We start from the raw sequence: 17,231 nt of genomic DNA on the forward strand, positions 1-17,231 counted from the left end.
TACCATTGCAACAAAAAGAATAAAATACCTAGGAATAAACGTACCTAGGGAGACAGAAGACCTGTATGCAGAAAACTATAAGACACTGATGAAAGAAATTAAAGATAATACCAACAGATGGAGAGATATACCATATTCTTGGACTGGAAGAATCAACATTGTGAAAATGACTCTACTACCCAAAGCAATCTACAGATTCAATGCAATCCCTATCAATTTACCAATGGCATTTTTTAATGAACTAGAACAAAAAGTCTTAAAATTTCTATGGAGACAAAAACGACCCTGAATAGCCAAAGGAGTCTTGAGGGAAAAAAACGGAGCTGGAGGAATCAGACTCCCTGACTTCAGACTATACTACAAAGCTACAGTAATCAAGACAATATGGTACTGACACAAAAACAGAAATATAGATCAATGGAACAGGATAGAAAGCTCAGAGATAAACCCACACACCTATGGTCAACTAATCTATGACAAAGGAGGCAAGGATATACAATGGAGAAAAGACAGTCTCTTCAATAAGTGGTGCTGGTAAAACTGGACAGCTACATGTAAAAGAATGAAATTAGAACACTCCTTAACACCATACACAAAAATAAACTCAAAATGAATTCGAGACCTAAATGTAAGACCGGACACTATAAAGCTCCTAGAGGAAAACATAGGAAGAACACTCTTTGACATAAATCACAGCAAGATCTTTTCTGATCCATCTCCTAGAGTAATGGAAATAAAAACAAAAATAAACAAATGGGACCTAATGAAACTTCAAAGCTTTTGTGCAGAAGAGGAAACCATAAACAAGATGAAAAGACAACCCTCAGAATGGGAGAAAATATTTGCAAACAAATCAACGGACAAAGGATTAATCTCCAAAATATATAAACAGCTCATGCAGCTCAATATTAAAAAAAAAGAAACAACCCAATCCAAAAAGGAGCAGATGACCTAAATAGACATTTGTCCCAAGAAGAGATACAGATGGCCAAGAAGCACATGAAACGCTGCTCAACATCACTAATTATTAGAGAAACTGAAATCAAAACTACAATGATGTATCACCTCACACCAGTTAGAATGGGCATCATCAGAAAATCTACAAACAACAAATGCTGGAGAGGGTGTTGAGAAAAGGGAACCCTCTTGCACTGTTGGCGGGAATGTAAATTGATACAGCCACTATGGAGAAAAGTATGGAGGGTCCTTAAAAAACTAAAAATAGAGTTACCATATGTTCCAGCAATCCAACTACTCAGCATATACCCAGACAAAACCATAATTCAAAAAGACACATGCACCCCAATGTTCATTGCAGCACTATTTACAATAGCCAGGTCATGGAAGCAACCTAAATGCCCATCGATAGACGAATGGATAAAGAAGATGTGGTATATATATACAATGGAGTATTACTCAGCCATGAAAAGGAACGAAATTGAGTCATTTTATGAGATGTGGATGGATCCAGAGACTGTCATACAGAGTCAAGTAAGTCAGAAAGAGAAAAACAAATATCGTATATTAACACATGTATGTGGAACCCAGAAAAATGGTACAGGTGAACCGGTTTGCAGGGCAGAAGTTGAGACATAGATGTAAAGAACAAACGTATGGACACCAAGGGGGGAAAACTGCGGGGGGGTAGCGATGGTGGTGTGCTGAATTGGGTGATTGGGATTGACATGTATACACTGATGTGTATAAAATTGATGACTAATAAGAACTTGCTGTATAAAAAAATAAATTAAATTAAATTTAAAAATTAAAAAAAAAACTAATACTAAACTTTCTTTGGGTTATTTGTATGGAAATATGTTAATATAAATGTTTCAGACATTACATGAGATTCCTAAAAATCTTATATGTTCTGGTATAATGTTATAAGTCATAATTCTAGTTATTACTTTAAAATGTATATTTCAGAAATAACTAAATTTCCTTGTCAATTGTATTATTATGAACTTTCATCAAGACTTTAACCGTGGTCATTTTTAAGTCTTTTGTCATTTACAGACAGTTCTGGGTGTACTCTGATGCTTTTGCAAAAATGTTCCTATAAAAGGGTTTCATCTTCAAGGAATTCATGGAAAAGACTCTGACAAGTACAGGTTTCTTGTAACTGACTATACTGCTGAACTGAATGAATAAGCATTTTCAGAACTCTGATGGAAAACTGATGAATTCATAAAAGTGCTAACAAAAGATCAAGATGAAACAAAATTAATTACATGGGACTGTGTGAACCGATGAGGATGATTATATTTTTTGTGACTTTCTGTATGAATAAAAAAAAAATGTTAAATTTTGGTATTTATTTACCTAGCAACTTCACTTATATGAAAGGCCAAAGTTTAGCATAATAACAAAAGAATGATGCATTCCTTTACTAATTAATAAACATTGGAAGTACCTTTAAACTTTCCTGTATATATTTAACTTAGCTATGTGTTAAGAAACTATGCATAACATAGAAGAATCTATAATCTGGTAAAGAATAAATAGTTTCTTTCGTAAAGAAGTAAGGAGCATATTTTCTACTGCTGTAGACTTTAAAAACCTTCAGATTTGAACAGGACAGAATGACTGCTGTTTCTTCCTGATTCTCTTAATCAGGGGCATGTTCCTTATTCCTTGCCTGAAATTTCCTCCTCTCATGCACCTCCTGCATCACTCCCTTGATGAGTTGATGGCTTGTCATGTGATTATTTAGCTAGTCCGGGGGATGATGGGCTGGGGGTGGGGTTCATACAGAGAGAAATGAGAAAGCAGTTGAGATGTAGGCTCAGAAATACCTTTTTTCCATGTCCCTGTTACTAAAACTAATAAAAAGTAACTGTCAAAAGTAAAATCCTGAAATGACTTAAGTCGCTACAAATACTTGCTAGTAATTGCCCTTTAGTCATTCTCTTGACCTTTTGTATTGAGTATAGGATGAACATTGGCTCTTCTCAGTTTCAGTTAAAAAAAAAAAAAAAAAAACAATGAGCTTCTAGTTTCAAAAATCTCTGATTAATCACAAATAATCTAGTCCCGATCCCTAATTTTAAAAATAAGAAAACTACCCAGAGAAGTTAAATGACAGAGGCAAGAAACATATCTTCATATGTTTAAGACCATAACTTCTGAGGTCAGAGGGCCTAGGTTGTGTCACTAACTAGCCAGGTGACTCTGGCCAAATACCTTCCCTTAAGCTCTCCAGGCCTCAGTAACTCGTCTGTAAAACGGGAATAATACTGCTACCTCATAAGGTTACTATGATGATTAAATGATGCCAAGTGCTCCCATGAGAACCTGGCACACAATAAATGTTCAGTAAATGTTTATTATCTTTATTTCCTAAGGTCATAAAGCCTGGTAGTTCCAAAACAGAATTTTCTATAGATTTCTCTTTCTATCCATCCAACCCTAACCTACAGATCTCATTTTTAAAGTTATAGCAGCTTAATAATTAACATTTTTTATAACTTTGAATTGTACTAATATACTTTTCTCTCCTCCCCAGGGCTAACTGGAACATATGCAAGTGCATTTCAAACTTATAAAAATGCAGTAATTCAATAAATAATTGTCCCTCTACTTTCTGTCAATCCCTTCAGTCTAGTTTACACATTTAATGGGTGTTTTCAGCTGTGTTTCTAGATAAATCCTTCACTCATTAAGGGATCCGGCAGTTGGTGCTTCTCTCCATCACTCTTTTTTTCATAATTATCTTTCTTTTCCACCTGGCATAGAGCAGAAGGGAGCTTGAGATTATCATGAGACATCTCCCCAGTCAGACAGGCTTTTATGATGGCAAATGAAGCTAGAAGCCCATCCTGAGGTTTGTAAAGATCTGCTAGTCTTCCACCCAGACTCTCAGGGCTGAGAAATAGTCACAGCACGCTGTAACATCTCTAGGAAAAGATCACCCCAAATATCATCACCTCAAATCCCACCCCATCATCCGCTTTGCAAGTCAGCATTTCATATGACAGCAGGAGAGTCAGGTGTAAAACAGAAGATGGCGCTAGGGGAGGTCTGTTCTGGCAAAAGCACGCTTATTTACCCTAAAGCCAAAAGCAAATCATGTAACTAAGCCAATATGCAAAGTGGTCGTTTAATAAATATACATTTTGTGGCAAATGCCTCTGTTGAGTATTTTGCTTCATTTATTTTATTACAAGAAGTCTAAGGCTTATTTGCTCATGGTGCTATTTTAATTTAAGCAATGCTTTTTTTAAAAAAACAACTTTACACAGTATCATAAATGCTTAATGGCTATGCAAACAATTTTTACTCACTTTAAGCCGAGGCAACTACCAATAGAAGCTCAAAATGTAAGTAGAATCAATGCATAATCCCCAGTTCTCTCCTTTCCCTGCTGCCTTAGGAGGCCCACTCCGAGCTCAGCAAAGGTTCATGTTTAAGGCACTAACAAAGCAGGAGCATCCAATCAATGAGAAAATAAAATGTAATTTGTTACTTAATAGTTCTAAACAGAAAGCTGAAGTCTACATCATGGGAAAATATGCACTGTGTTGGATTTCCTGACACTATGATTTATTTTTCGTTTCAATTATAGCTGGGGTATGGGTACCACGTATGACGTTCCCAAAGAGCTCATATGGCCCTGGCCCAGCTTCAGCCTGCTTTTCCCAAGAGCTGTAGTTTATACCCTAAGATCACATTTAAAATATTTAACACAGACACAGGGTGCACGGTGACCAATCAGAATGGACTCTGGCCATGAGGGACCAGTATACCAGAGAGTCCTGGCTGAAGGCCAGTGCCTTGAACACCCAAGCAGTCCAGGAAGGAAGAAGGAGGAGGTGGCTGCTGAAGCTTTGCTGTTGTTATACAACCATTTGTACCTAACTGTATAGGCATCTAGCTCCCATTTCTCCACGTTGCCCAAAAACTTAATAATAAATTTTTGAAAGTCTTGCAAAAGCCCAATATACTATATATCCAGGGCATCATTATCACTTGCCAGGTAAAAAGAACATTACTTAATTGTTTAAAAAAAATCTGGAAGCTTTACATAGTAATTTTTGGTTCTTTGTTCCTATCTCCCTGATGCCTCTAACAGTTTCTCTCCTTGGAAGCAAAGCAGTACTCAAAAGCACACATAATCACACCTTAACAGGTTACCATTTCCCTTCTAAAAACTTGGTAACTGAAAAAGAAGGAAAATCTTTCTGTTCTTATGAACCAGTAACCAGATATCAAATTTTTCCTAATCAGAAAGGACCAGTTCATGCAGCCCAAGAGGGAAAGGCTGAATCAGCTCAGCAAGGTTTAGGATTACACCTTTGAACAGAGACCTGGCCTTATAACCACTGTTTTTTTAAACATTTTTGTTTATCCAAGATAAAAAAGTTGCAAGAAATCCTTGAGCCTTTAATTCAAAGCATCCCTTAATTATCCATTAGCTAAAAATCTCCATATCCATAGGATGTGGCAGGTCTTAAAGTTTCAGGAAAGGGAAGCTGACAGGCCATGTGTCTGTCTTTGGGTCAGCAAACTTAGGTCACTAGAAACGGATCTTAGTTCAGGGATGAGTCACCTCTGTGGCCTCACACAGTTATGCAAATGAGGGATGAAACACTAGTACCTCACCAGGAAAGGGAGGGCCATGACCTTCTGTGACCTGAAAGGGTTACCCAACAATCCTCGGTAGGCAGAGCAATTCAAAGGGGAGAAGATGGGTACATTTGCATAAGGATAGAGGAGTTGCCAGTAAAAAAGGGACCCAGAACCCTTCCTTTTGACATTCAACTTATTAGACTCTCAGATGGGTAGGGATTGTCCTGAGCAAAAGGAAACCTAGAGTTTGAAGGGATTAGTTAATAGCCCACCAAAGTGGTATTAAAATTACTTTAAACTGAAAACATCAAAACAATCAACAGCTACAGAAAAAAAATTATCTAAACTCAGAGCAGAGCCTCCTCATAATACAGTTGACCCTGACCTCCCCTTCAGAGGGAAGAGTTACCCTTACCACCAGAAAGTATGAATTCTGCTTCCATTAACATCAAGGAGTCCAACAGAACTTTCCATACTTTCCCACTGAAGCTCTAAGCCCCCTACCCTTTTTTAAATTTGGTGTATAGATCTTTACCTCTGAATATTTGACAAATTACTCCTTATTGAGTACTATTGCCAAGCACAGGTAAATAAGGTTTCTCTTTTCTCCTTTTAATCTGGCTATTGTCAGTTAATGGGCAAACCCCAGACCAACCTAAGTGTGTAGAGGAAAAGTTTTCCGCCCAGCAGGTCCCAAAGACAGAAGGAAAAGTCAGAAGTAAAACCCAAGTTCAAAAACAGGATCTGGAGAGTTTGTCCACAATCCAGTCATGCTGGCTGAGGGTACCCGGGCAGCAGCTGAGCTCAGATGTGTACATATAAGAACTGCGACATTAGACGTCTACACTGGGGGGCTTCCCTGGTGGCGCGGGGTTGAGAGTCCGCCTGCCGATGCAGGGGACACGGGTTCGTGCCCCGGTCCAGGAAGATCCCACATGCCGTGGAGCAGCTGGGCCCGTGAGCCATGGCCGCTGAGCCTGCGCGTCTGGAGCCTGTGCTCCGCAACAGGAGAGGCCACAACAGTGAGAGGCCCGCGTACCGCAAAAAAAAAAAAAAGAAAAGAAAAGAATGTTGCGGCCATCAAGTCATCAGCCACTACAGTGGACCCCAACAGTGCACCCTGAGAGGGCTCAGGACAGGAAAGAACAGGATGCTGGCTCCAGATATCTAAGGTGCATATCAAAGGAATGATTTCAGTGAGCCCAGACTCTTCCATCTTCCCATACACAGAAGAGTGCTGAATTCATTAACTTGAGATGTCTGGTTTTCTTTAATTAACAGTAATCTTTTGATGTTCTGACTCCCTGGTTTTTGTTGCAAAAACTCTTATATATCCTGGCTCCTCTCTTTCCTCTTCAGACCAGCCCCTCAGCGCTATCTGAGAGGCTGCCTCTTGGGCTTGAGTCCTCAGAAAGTCCACCGAGTAAAACATAATTCTCAATTTTAGGTTGTGCATTTTTTTTCAGTCAACACACCCAACTTCAAAATTAGATATTCTCTACAATTAAAACCTATAGAACTGGTTGTAATTTTCTTTCATAGAATCAGTCAAGACGTGTGACAATATACTTATTTGTGTGCTTATTCATTCATGTCCCTTCTTCCAACAGACAGTAAACTCTATGCAGGCAGGGGACATGGTGGTTTTGTTTACCACTGATAGCTATCTCCCAATACAACACCCAGCCCCATAGGAGAGGATCAAGAAATATTTGCTGAATGCTACTGCAATTAGATATTTTAATCTCCACATTACCTGTGATAGGATGACTATATGACCCAGTCTGCTCAACACAGTCTTTGTTTGCACCTGTTGAACTAGGATAACGATTGATAAATTCTCACCTTCGTTCTGGGCTTTATGATGAGTAATATAGTCACTCTACCTATAAGGAAGCTGAGATTTGGAGAGATCAAATAAGGAGTCAGTTCTCCTTATTCATGGTAGTAATGCTCTATAGAGTCTTCATGAACACTAAATTAGCAAATGCTGAACCACTGCTCCAAGGGGAAATGCAGAATTACGTTTCCTCGAGCTAGTGACTGGCCACAATACTTCCTTCAGCCAATCAATAAATAACTTGGTTTCATGTGTGTTTCTGTTTAAAGACACCTCATTTAGTATATATTGTTGATTCATTAACATTGAACTCATGGCAACAACACAGTCACTCATGCATGTACAAAGATAATTAGCATACATATTTTCTCTTTAAGGCATAGCATAGGCTTCCTGCACTTGGGAACACAGAGAACTCTCTATCACGGTGCTTTGGGCTAATTTTAAACCGTGAAATTACAAACAAAAAGCATAAAAATGTGGAAAACATGGCATTAAATAGACTATGAAAAAAGGACATCTGTTTACAGTACAAGAGCTGAAAAAAGAAGGCAGAGTGCCTTATTTGACTTCAACTGGGGACTTGTTCACTGGGTAACTCCAAATGTTCACTGCTCTGTTCATGTCTGTGAATGACTACAAAAGCACTGATTTGAGGTTACTACTCTCAAGTAGGCAAATTCACAACTATGGAAGCCCCCAATAATGAGGATGGACTGTAGCTTGTATAAGGTTATACAGATACGTTAGAGTGAGGACGGACCCCAGAAAAAATGTCCAACTTCACAGCTTACATCCATTCATTAGATCAGTATCACCAAGAAAAGAACTGCTCTTTCTAAAGCAGGGTACCATTACTCTAGCTAGATTAGTTATAATTATTAAGACTCCTAGATTGTCAGTTTATCAAAGTTCCACTGGAAAGTACAGAGAGAGGCAAAACTCTTCTTCACAGAATGGATACAAATCTGTAAAACAGTAGTTAGCAATCTATGACTCTACACTACTGCAGAGTTAAACTGCAGGAACTAGCTACTAATAAGTGACAATTCACAAGGGAGTCCCAAGTTACTTGTAATAACAATGGGTGATTTCACAATGGGATGTAGGTCCTAAGATTAATAAAAACTGTAAATTTGTGGGGCTATAAATATTTTTAAGAGTCAAAACTTGAATCATCCACAGACTAATGTCCAGGTATATTGACATGTAGACCATGAGAAATCAAGTATCTGTGCCTCTTCCTAGTCCACAGGGGAGGAAAGACTCTTCAACAAGCTTCCAGTACATGATCACGCTCACTTTTCAGGAAATCCCCTCTACGGTTTCTCACTTCTTAGTACATTTTTATTTACTCTTTTAAAACACATTCAATGACAAGGGTTGAGATCAGCCTGTAAGTTTATGAACAGTATGAGTAAAAATATCTTCAATTACAGACTAGTTTTCTATTTAAGAATTTAAAAGACTATTTAAGACTATTTACAAATTCAGCATTAGAAAAATACTTCCTACTGGTCCACTTTATGCTAAGTGGCTCTGTTAGCATGTCAAGACTCACACTACTCTATGGATAGAAGGTATAATGTCTGAAATATTTTTAGCTAATTGATATGAATTTAAGGCAATCTCAAAATCACTTGCCTTATACTTAAAAAAGAAGAGCCGGGCTTCCCTGGTGGCGCAGTGGTTGAGAGTCCGCCTGCCAAGGCAGGGGACACGGGTTCGTGCCCCGGTCTGGGAAGATCCCACATGCCACGGAGTGGCTGGGCCCGTGAGCCATGGCCGCTGAGCCTGCGCGTCCGGAGCCTGTGCTCCGCAACAGGAGAACGGGAGAGGCCACAACAGTGAGAGGCCCGCGTACCTCAAAAAAAAAAAAAAAAAAAAAGAAGAGCCTTCTTCCTACTATTTAGAGACTACTAGCTTAGAAATGGTTTTGAAGTTTGGGAGAAAACTAAATGTTCTCTCCTAAACTCAATTTAGAGTTCACAATTTGAAATAATTTCAGACTTACATAAAAGTTCCAAAATGATCAAAAAAATAAACAACCCAATTAAACATGGGCAGAAGACTTGATTAGACACTTTTCCAGAGACGGCAGGCAGATGGCCAACAGGCACATGAAAAGATGCTCAACACTGCTAATCATCAGGGAAATGTAACTCAAAACCACAATGAGATATCACTTCACACCTGTCAGATTGCCTATTAGCAAAAAAAAAAAAAAGAAAGAAAAAAACACAAATAACAAGTGTTGGTGAGGGTGTGGAGAAAAGGGAACCCTCACACACTGTTGGTGGGAATGTAAACTGCTGCAGCCACTGTGGAGAACAGTATGGAGGTTTCTCAAAAACTAAAACTGCAACTACCATATGACCCAGCAATTCCACTCCTTGGTATATATTCAAAAAATAAATAAAAACACTAATTTGAAAAGATGCATGTACCCCAACTTTCAAAGCAGCAGCATTATTTACAGTAACCAAGATATGGAAGCAACCTAAGTGTCCATCAACAGATGAATGGATCAAGAAAATGTATTTTATATATATGTGTGTATATATATATATATACATATATAAAACATATATATACATATATTACTCAGCTATAAAAAAATGAAATTTTGCCATTTGCAACAACCTGGATGGACTTGGAGGGCATTACACTAAGTGAAATAAGTCAGACAAAGACAAACACTACATGATATCACTTATATATGGAATCTAAAATATACAACAAACTAGTGAATATAACAAAAAAGAAGTAGACTCACAGATATAGAGAACAGACTAGTGGTTACCAGTGGGGGTCGGGGGGAACCATATAAGGGTTGGGGAGTAGAAGGTACAAACTACTGGGTATAAGTTTGGCTACAAGGATGTATTGTGCAACCTGGGGAATATAGCCAATATTTTGTAATAACTATAAATGGAGTATAATCTTAAAAAATTGTGAATCACTGTATTGTACACCTGTAACATATAAAATTGTACATCAAGTATATTTCAATTAAAAAAAGTTCCAAGATGAATATGAAGTATATCCTTCACCCAGATTCCCCAAATACTAACGTTTTATCTCTTTTTTGTATTATTACTTTTTTCTGAATTGTGAGGTAGCTCAGAGTACACCACCCCAAAGTGCGCCACTCTGTCACAAGGATTGTTTTGACTGAAGGCAATTTCTTAAAAAGCAGACACAGGATGAGCTTTCTGCCCTCTGCTAATCTGCTCAAAAACAGAATAACAACCTTAACACCCGAGTTGAGGTGGCACCAGGTAGACCTGCACAAACGAACCTTATTAAATTGACCCTTACCTTCCATTAGTTTCCACGTACATATACCTTCCCACAGTTTGCCACCCTTGGAAACCTAAAGCCCCTTTCCTTTGTCCTATCACTTTTCTAAAATGTATTGTTCTTTATTAAGATGCTATACAAACCCAAGTCCTAGCCATCCCTTTGAGTCACTCATCACTGAGTTGCTGCTTATGTCAATAAACTTACTTGTTTTTCTCTCATTATTCTGTCTTTTTCAGTCTAATCTGCAGGGCCCCAAGTGGAGAAACTAGAACATAATGGAAAAAGAATAGTTTTTCCTCCCCTATAACTGTATATGAATAAGTTGTAGACGTGATGCCCTTTTCCCCTAAATACTTCAACATGTATTTCTGAAGATCAAGAACATTCACTTACAGGGAATTCCCTGGTGGTCCAGTGGTTAGGACTCCGAGCTTTTACTGCCAAGATTACGTGTTCAATCCTTGGTCAGGAAACTAAGATCCTGCAAGTTGTGCAGCGCAGCAAAAAAAAAAAAAAAAAAAAAAAAAAAGTTCACTTACATAAACAAAGCACAATTATCAAAGTCATGAAATTAAAACTGATACAACAGTAGTATATGATTTCCTATTCAAATTTCACTAATTGGCCCAATTATTTCCTTTATTGTACAAAAACAAAGAATTTGCTTCCCTGGTCTGGGAGCCAACCCAGTATTGCGTACAGAATTGAGTTATCTGGGACTTCCCTGGTGGCGCAGTGGTTAAGAATCCGCCTGCCAGCCAACACAGGGGACATGGGTTCGATCCCTGGTCTGGGAAGATCTCACATGCAGTGGAGCAATTAAGTCCTTGCGCCACAACTACTGATCCTGCACTCTAGAGCCCGTGAGCCACAACTACTGAGCCCACGTGCCACAACTACTGAAAGCCCACGTGCCTAGAGCCCAGGCTCCGGAACAAGAAAAGCCACCACAATGAGAAGCCCACACAGTGCAACGAAGAGCAGCCCCTGCTCACCGCAACTAGAGAAAGCCTGCATGCAGCAATGAAGACCCAACGCAGCCAAAAAAATAGATTAATTTAAAAAAGAAAAACAATTTAAAAAACAAAGAATGCAGGTTTCCTTTTCTTTGGAAGCCTATTGAATGTTGGGCTTGTTATGAGCAGACTGTTGGGGAGGAAGAGAGGAATAAGGAAAGAGGAATCAAGGTTTGGATAACAGGCATAAGGTAGCAGGGCAGATTATTCCTCTCTAGGGAGCCTCACTGAGGAGGAAGGGGTTGCAGAAGAGAATGGCAGGTTTCCTGATACGTCTCCCAATAGTCTAACGCTGGTCTCCCAGGCCCTGAACTCAATGCCTTCACACACAGCCTCTCACTGAACCATCATGTTACAGACTGAATGTCTGCATCTCCAAATTCCCTCTGTTGAAACCTAATCCCAGTGTGATGGTATTGAAGGTAGGGTTTGGGGAGGTGATTAGCTCCTGAAGGTGAATCCCTCATGAATGAGATTGGTGCCCTTTCAAAAGAGACCACAGGTGAGGACACAGCAAGAAGATGAACTTACTGTCCTGACAATTCACATGCACGTTTGTCTGTTAAAGGCCCTGGAACAGTCCTTCAGTAAAGCAGTCTTTTAACTTTGTTTTTCCCAGTGTCTCTCAAATTTGACTGTGGAACCCTTTCAACAAAACATCTGTTAATGATCTGTGGAACACACTTTAGGAAACACCTTAGATGTTTGTGTGGAATGAGTCATGACGAATTAAAGCCTCAAAGGAGGGTGAAAGTGTCAGCACCCAGGAATGGACGGTCTGATGTGGAGTCATGGGTCTCTCCTTGAGCAAATACCCATAAGAAACTGAAAACAAAAGACAAATGATCACAAATTGCAATTTTTTTAAAGTGTTGTGATAAACAATCCTGACTTTTGTTCTGCAATCTGTGCAGCTGATTTTCTGTAATATAATAAAATAGTTCATGTGCCACCACATTTTGCAAAATGACATTTCAGCCTTCTGGGAAGTTGACTTTGGGGAAAAGAATATCATAATTTGGGGCAAGACATGTTGTGACTGGGGAAACCAAATGTCATCCTGGCTCCCCACCAGCATCGGGTTATTGCGTAGAACTAAACAGAAGTTGGAGAAGGGAGACTTGGACTTCTCCCCCCACTCCGGCCCCATCCTCCAGCCATCAGAAATCTATTCTGTACATGACATGGTACCGTATTTACACAAGAGACCACACAAAATACAGCTGCCACCTGCTCAATGCAAAATACATTCTGAATTACAACAAAAACTTTGGAAAAGGATAACTTTAAGTAGCACACAAAACAATCCAACACATACTATGGCTTCTAAAAATAAAACCATGTAATTTACATATTTTTGAAGCAGGATTTGCTCAAATAGTTCCCTGCACACAGGGAACCATAGGCCATTTAAATACTGAAAGGCTTGAGTTTTTCAGGTTTCCTCTTTTGAGCAAAGTAGACTTTCTCTTTTTAAAACTTTTAATTCAAGAAAGAAATTACAATGCAACACCAAAGCAGTACTTTCCACAGAAGCAAATTAGAGAGGGCTAATTTGTGGACACAGCCGTGCCCTGTTATCTATACCTTGTCACTTTAATTTAGCACAACCAAAACCTCACCATTTCTTTCATTTTTACTTCTCTACATAGCAGAATTTTAGCCTTCATGCTGGGTTTCAAAGAGTCCAAAATAAAACCAGCCCACATTAAGCAAAACAGCCATGTAAGACCTTTCCTTCATGTTTGGAGAGAAAGACTTTCAAAGTTCAGGAGGAGGATTTTTTTTAAAGGCACTGAGTAGTCTTGGTAATGCTTTTTAAAGTCTATTTTAAAACACTGAGATTTATTTTCCACCACTGCGTTGACATGAATGTGGACAGTCAAGTGTATTGCCTCAAACAGAAGCAAAGAAGTTGTTACCTGAAATCTGTATACTTTAATCCATTGTTAAAACATCTCGGCTAAGCAAGAATCTCTGAGTCACAAATTATCGAAGTTAAAAGATAACACCGTCCATCCTGCATTAACAGGCAAGAATGACAGCTTGGGCGAAGCTAGTCTCCAGAACCTGCTCTTACAGTAGCGAATCCAGCCATCCCTCAACCCTAGGAAATAGACTGTCAAGTTGTACTAGATCCAAATGCTTCCACCTCCACCTACGGGCATGCATAAAGCATGAAGCACGGGTGTCCCCAGGATCCTTTATTAACTCTCTGGCACATGCAACCCTCAGTAGGGAGAGCTGCTCTCTGAAACAAAAATTAATCATTGCAAACAGAAATACATGTTTTCCACAGCCTCACAGGCGTCACCCAGCTTCCAAAATCTCATCGCCTTCCTTCCCCATACCACCCACCTTTCTCATCTCTTGAAATTCAGAGCACATTCCGCACCACTTTCATCCCCCAAGGAGCAAAGCCTTAAGTATCTATCACCTGTGCTCTCATTCCGCCAATCATTTGGCTAGAATTCTTAGTAAAAGCGGATGGCCGTGCATCGGCTATCACAGTGCCAACTTGTAAAAGAGCACCACAGACATGGAAACGTAGACGCTTTTGAAACTCAAATGGTATTTGGAATTCAGAGCTAGCGCCCCACCAGAAATCTGTACTTTGCAGCTGTCACTGGGAGTAAAAAGTCTGCCTTTTGACTGAGCAGGGACCCAAAGCCCATGACAGGGAGCGTTTCCTTACACAGCTGTCAGCCTCCAGCCACTTGGCCACTTGGAGGAATGGGATCAGTTTCACATCAGTTTCACATCCAGTTCCCACCCCTCTCTCCAAGGGGGATGCCTGGCAGAGCTGGAGAGGGCAGAACTATTTCCATCAAATAGGAAATCTGACTGACAGAGGCACAGCTTAGTAGGAGACCCCAAGGGACACATTTCTTGTTATTGCCTGCCTTTCCCCGCCACCCCAGCCCCTACTCCCAGATGCAAGGAGGACTAGAGACAGAACGCAAGTGAAAGTTATACGTCCCTAAGCAGACCACAGGCCCTACCTGCTCTGAATGCCATCTTTCAGGTGATTCTACTTCTAATCCTTTTCACTGGTCCGCAGAGGTTGGTACTCATCACAGCGCCTGACCCAGTAAAGAAAGCAAACAGATGGCAAAGACTAGTGCCAAAATTCACATGGGGCTTTTGGTTTTGTTTTGTTTACAAATGGATACCAAGTCTCTGTTCCTTGAGCCTTGCAGGTGCTCACCACTCCACCCTCTAAGCTAGTGTTTCTGTCCGCCAGGTGCTAAGGGCCACGAGCTCTTCATGAGGCAGCACTTTTAGATGAGAGGATGGTCCGACATCTGCCACAGAGCACAGATGGCCAAGCCAGGACTCAACAGCTGACCCAGTGAGCGTGTAGCAACTACATGGGGTTGCTAGACACCCCAACTGAACACGTGGTTCAACGTCCACAGTGTAGAAATGCAAATCAGGCATGTTCTGGAAAAGGAGTAGTTATTTATAAAGGCATCTGTATGAAAGGCTTTATCATGGTATGGGCAAAGGGGTAAACAAAATATAAAATTACACTAAATTGAGGACTCTGAAGTTAGACCAGTGTGGGCCAGTCCATATATGTATGTGTGTTTCCTTTGTAAAAATCAAAACAACCTTCTAACCTTCCTTTGAAGAATACAGGGTTCATGTCTGAGGGCTCCCATGGTCTTCATCACTCACAGAAGGACCCAGACCCTCTTGGCTGGTCTCTAACCAATGAGCCATACAGAACCATTGCTTCTGGGCCGCAGGCAGACTTAACCTGCATGCCAGGTTTCGGGTTTCCAGCACCTCTTCAAAAACAGATTCTAGCACTCAGCAGCCTCAAGGTTGAGGCAACTGGCGTTAACACTCACCAGGAAACGAACGGCTTTTACATAAGGAGCCATTTGGGACCACAGGTTCCAGGGCTAAGTAGCCCGGGGCCTTCAAGTACCTGGAGGAGATATGGCTACCTATGGGAAAAAGAACAGCAAACCCTCCAGCGGAGGGGGGATTGAAGGGGCAGGGTTGGCAGGGGTGGGGTCTCACCCCTGAGACAGCACTACTCAGTTGTAGAAAGTGAACTGTAATCTCCACCCACATCCAACAGCCCTGCGTGGACTTTGCCCCAAGGAACCGAATTCCTTTGGTTCATAGCAGGGGAGGGCACGCTGGCCTCAACAGGGAATAAATATCCATTTGGGCTAAATCTTTAAAAGAAAGCCTGCAACCCAGGGAAGTCAGAGGATAATATGATATTCCAAGCAGGTAAGCCTCTTTACAAAAAAAAAAAAAAAGTCTTTCCTTCCTTTTACATGGCTGCAGACTTAAAAAAATAAATAAAAACAGGAAGAGGGAAGTTGCTACTCTAGAGTGCAGTCTCTCTCTAACACAGTTCTCATGTGGCCAGTAGCAGCAAGAAGGATCTCTAAGGAACCTGAATGAAGAGAGTATATGTCCCTGAGAGTGAACGTAGGAAATCAACCCAGAAGGAGGCAACACAGAATCACACACAAGCAAAGACATTCAGGGGTCCACAGCCTGGCTGAGGCTATTACCGTATCCAGAGAAAGAACACACGCAGAGAGGTGGCTAACCATGAAAGCAGACAAAAGCTGAAGCTTGGGAGGCCACCCCAGCTCTGCCCAAGGGAGGGCAAGCGCCACCCCAGACTCACGCCTCCACAGAGCATTGCCAAGTGTGAGGCTCACGTGCAGAATGCAGAAATCAGGCTGCCCTGGCCGGTTGCCTCTGGATGCTCTGATCACACTGGTCAGCTCCTCTCACTGTGATTCCTTATTTACCAAGCAGTCTCCTGATTGCCACCTGGCTTCCCCCTTGAAGTCTGCAACAGGGAGGAAATCCGCTAGTCAAAGAGTGCCAATGGCCCTGAGTATGTTTTCTCACACTAAATCATCAAATTGGCATCTTGCTCCCCAGTCCCCAGAAACCTGCTAATTGCACTTGCCCCTGGGAGGTCGCTCTGCTCTCCCAGAGCTGACAGTCTTTGTCTTCAGAGTCTGTTTTCACTTGCTGAGAGCTGCTGAGATGCAGGCTTGCTCTTGGCTATGACCCTGGGCTTCACCACGTCTCCACCCCTAAATCTTCTCAAGGAACACCAAGGCCCCTCTTCTGCACATTTCCCTCAGCATATAATGCAGATCGAATCTCATCAAGGCAACTTGTCCACGAGAAAAAGTCCAAGTTGGTTTCTTAACTTTTTTCTTTAAAAAAAATTTTTTTTAATTTTCAAGCAATCTCAAATTCACCAAAAAATATTGTAAGTCATGTATAAAAACCTTTCTCTCTTTCTGAAACACTTGAAAGTAACTTGCCAAACAGAAGCCCCATCACTCAGTGATACTTTAGTGAGCATTTCCTACAACAATGACATTCTCCCCCATAGCCACAACACAACCATCAAAATCAGGAAATTAACATTGAATACATGTTGCATTTGCTCCTGGACCTCATTCAAATTATACCAAATGTCCCACGAATGTACTTTATAGCAAAAG

The 17,231-nt window shown here is 40.6% G+C and overlaps 1 protein-coding gene across 3 annotated transcripts in view; it reads right to left on the bottom strand.

Annotated features, from left to right (window-relative positions):
• Positions 1-17,231, bottom strand: part of ELMO1 (engulfment and cell motility 1) — a 547,030-nt gene that overhangs the window by 476,227 nt on the left and 53,572 nt on the right. For 2 of the 3 annotated variants that reach the window (XM_060020723.1, XM_060020725.1), the window contains exon 2: positions 11,108-11,195. The exons of the other annotated variant lie outside the window; for it this stretch is intronic. The gene's annotated coding sequence lies outside the window, so the exon portion shown is untranslated. The remainder of the gene's footprint in view (positions 1-11,107; positions 11,196-17,231) is intronic. 3 annotated transcript variants of the gene reach the window in all.

This window comes from Delphinus delphis, chromosome 9, assembly GCF_949987515.2.
Source record: "Delphinus delphis chromosome 9, mDelDel1.2, whole genome shotgun sequence".
NCBI lineage: Eukaryota > Metazoa > Chordata > Mammalia > Artiodactyla > Delphinidae > Delphinus > Delphinus delphis.